This window comes from Oryzias melastigma, linkage group LG20, assembly GCF_002922805.2.
Source record: "Oryzias melastigma strain HK-1 linkage group LG20, ASM292280v2, whole genome shotgun sequence".
In the NCBI taxonomy this organism is placed as follows: Eukaryota; Metazoa; Chordata; class Actinopteri; order Beloniformes; family Adrianichthyidae; genus Oryzias; species Oryzias melastigma.
In genome coordinates, this window is record NC_050531.1 from 6,384,856 (window position 1) to 6,388,864 (window position 4,009).

A 4,009-nucleotide genomic window follows, 5' to 3' on the forward strand; every position below is an offset into this window, starting at 1 on the left:
TCTATGATTGCGCAATGTAGCATATGTCTGTATGTGTGCTGGATTAACCAGGAGAACTTTTGGAGCTCTGTAGCATTTGAATTCTTGACAACATTGTATATTACTATAGTAACCTTTGTTACAGTGGTCCCAGCTGTCTTCATGTCCTCGCCCAGTTGCCCCATGTAGTTCTGGACTGTTTACCTCACTGTTCTAAAGAACATTTGTACTCCACCAGGTGAGATCATGCATAGAGCCCTAAGTGGAAGGATTGTCAGAGTTCTTCTACTTTCTAATATTTGCTTAATCCTTTCTTAAAGAACTGCTTGTTTATTGTAGATTCGCTCATCCTAGTTTTGTTCAAGTGAACAATCCTGTCCCTGGTATCCTTTGACAGATCATGGATTTTAAAAGCATTCCCGTGTTTGTTTGTTTTTTATTATTATTATTATTATGATTTTGCCAATTTTAGCCTAAAATTGTTTTTATTTTCCTGGACATAGATTCTGCAAAGAGATGGAAGTTCATTCGCAATTTGACTCTGAAAAATGAAAATGATAATAATAATAATAATAATAAATTTGACTATAAACTCGTGACACAGAGTAAGCTAGCCCACGTTATTTCCCATCATCCATTTGTTTAAGCGCTCTCCCACCAGATTAAAGTCCCTTACACCTGGTTGTGAAGCGGCGCGAAACGGAGGCTGCTTCTATTCAACGCCCTTGTTAACCTATGGTGTAGTTCACACCAGACGCGCCGTGGTTCTTAGCGGGAGGCTCGCGCCGTGCAGCGATCATTTCTGTGTCTGGTCAATTTTTTGTGCGAGTGATCCGCATCAATTTTGGCAGGAAGTTACACCGCAACACATGAGAAAATCCAGTCAATTTTCAAAATATAACCAATTTCTCATAATAAAATATCGTGATTGACAAATACAATCATATTTTTGTAAATAAACAGACTGCAGAGATGAAGATAAACACACAAACACAATAAGACGAACAGACACACACATACGCATGGTGGTTGGACGACTAGAGTGTGGGGGTTTTGGGTGTCTGATGATGACAAAAAAAGCTTAAAATAACCACAGCTGAGCAGAAGTGCCTGTCGACCGTCGCAAAAAAGCAAGGTTTGAAACTGAAGGTGATACCGCGGGCACTCCGCTTTGCAACACTTTTGCGCCCAGTGTGTACCAGGCGTTACAAACCCAACATGAGATTACCAGAGTAGCAAAACTTGTAAAAAAAAAAAAAGGTGCGTAATATTGGAGCTATCCAGCAGTACAGTTTTAAGCCAGATGCCAGTCCAGACGAGGAAAACAAATACATGGATATAGTGGTCTACAAGTTGATGTATTGAAGTGCGGAGCAGGGAGCTTCCGGCCTGCTAACGGTAGCAACTACAACACTGCTACTGTTACACTCCTGAAAACAGGGGAGTGTGTTCATGCAATCCAGTTATTATTAATAAAAATAAGAAACATTTAAACACATTCTGTAGAGCAAGTGTCATATTTTGGAAAAATAGAGCACAAACTCTCAAAATTATAACATAAAAAAGCTGGTGTTACATCTCCATCAAGCCTAAAATAAAACGATCAGGACACAAGATGGCGGTGTGCATGTTCACTCGAGGAAAAACCATTACAAATTTCCATTCAAAATAAAACTATCGAACTTTTATAAACTCTACTCAAAAGAAACTCTTAAAAACATGTTTCACAGCTATATTCTGGACAAAAACATGAATGTTTGGTCGTCATTACCTGAAAACAGCGGAGAAAGAATCACGAGAGTGATTTCTGCGTGTTCCTCATGCAGGTGTTTATGCAATGAGGAGGCACGGCGCGCGGCTCCCCCTAGTGGCGGGTGAAGTCATAACCAATCGATCCCAGAACAATCTCCCAGACAAATCAATCGACTGGCAATAAAAAAAAAACATTTGAGTGAACTTAAAAAAAAATAAAAACTTTTCTGCTGTTTAATATTCGTCAAAAAGTAACCAGCATAAATATTAACTTAAAAAGTAAATAATATAATTCAGCCATACCCTCATTGTTAGACATACCATCTTTGGGGTGTACCTTTCTGTTTATACCCATTATACTACAAGCTTTTTCCAACTGTATTTTTGTCTGCTCCTGGTTCAAAAATGCAATTTTAAGCTTAATTACCTTTTTATTTGTCCTCCATTTTGAGACAATGTTACAAGAACATGTCATAAACACCATTTTGCTTACACAGACTATAGAAAGCACTTGTGCTGGTAAATTAATGCACATTTAAACTGTGGTAGCCATAAAGAAAACTTTTAACTTTTATAAAAACAAAATAGAAAATTGTGTTTCCAATTAAAGGAAAAACTGCATAACATTTTCAAAGTGGTAAAAATTATTTCACTTGTTTCTTTTGTAAAGAATGTCCTCTATTGGGTCAGAAAAGCTTAGAAACAAACAGAAAAACATGAAGTCAATCAAGAACTCAGCACAGATTCTAATATTAAAAGTTACAGATACTTGTCCCCTTTTAAAACGAATATTTTTGCTTCACTAAAATGAATTTTTGACGTTTACTTTTATTCACAAACAAACGTGGACCTTTAGCAGGGTCGATACATAAGTCAGAGACTGCTGGGGGTGTGCTCTCACATGCAAACAAGGGGATTATGAAATTTGAGATGATACAGCTTCAAGGAGCTCAGTCTTATATGAGGTACTCAAACACGGGCTCAGGCCTCCACATATGTCCATGTTTGTTCATTTTTATGAGTCAGAGTCCTGAGAAGTACGTATTTCAAAACGCGTCTTAAAAATTCATCATTTTAATCCCAAGACTGATTCATAATCAGGCCATTTAGCATTTATTCATGATGCTGGGCCGAGTACTGCAGGTTTTATGTTCAACTGCGAGAAAAGCATTAACATCTCTTTGAATCCAAACCTCTCTGACAGACGGAGCAATAAACCAGTACAATGAGCCTCACAGTGAAATAATTGAAGCTTAGGCAAAGTGGTGGTGAGTGCAATTAAAGACAACCAGGCTGAATCACATCCCTGGGTGGTGCCTGACAGGAAAAACAAACAATAATACACTCCATCAGCCTCCCAGCTTTTATCAGGATCTTAAGCAGAGCTCTGCAGAGGCTGCTTCACGTTCTCTGCAGGTTTTCCTCGCTTTAAGGTCAGCTCTGTTCGCCGGCAGTCTGCGCTTAAAAGATTATTCTGCTGCTTATCCACCGGCCTTACACCGTACTCCGATTCCACAACAAGAGCGGCAGCGATCGATGATGAGGATGATCTTCTGCATGCAAACACACTCACATGATGAGGGGAATTCAGGTAGAAAGTTGAAGGCAATTTTGAAACAGGATACCTGAGATAGAAGATTTTCCTGGGACCAAATCTTCTCAAAATAAGCTAATTTCTCTGCCTCATAAAATATGAAGTACTAGTCTTTTTAATTGAATTAAATAACTGTTTATACAATGTCACGTCTTTTTGTCCTATGTAGCCTTATACAAGAATAAGCATCAACTGAAAACGTAGGGTATCTTAGGGTTAAATTTAGACAAAAAGGAAGTTATGAATGCGATCACTATAGCCTCACCTGAGTTACCTGGACGTGAGCGTTTCCAGTCAAAGTTGGACCATCACGGCACATGCGGGGTGTGGACCAATTGCGTAGTTTTGGGTCGAAAGCAAAGCTAATGGTACATTCACACCGAAGACGCAATCTGCCGCGGTGCGATTTCAACAGCGGGCGCAGTGGGATTTCAGCGGCGAAACTGACGGACTGCATCACTCAATCAGGGGCCCAGCTTTGGACACTTGACGTTTTCAGTGACTAGATCAAAGAGTAGAACCAAACATTCAAGATGGCGGCATGATGCGAGGGTTTTGGTCATGATCTTCCATGCGTTTTATCAACCCATGGGGCCGCTGAATCCCCAGAAATTGTCCAAGTTACTGTTGGGCGAAGGTGGGACACTCCCTTGACAGATCGCCAGACCATCACGGACTTATTGA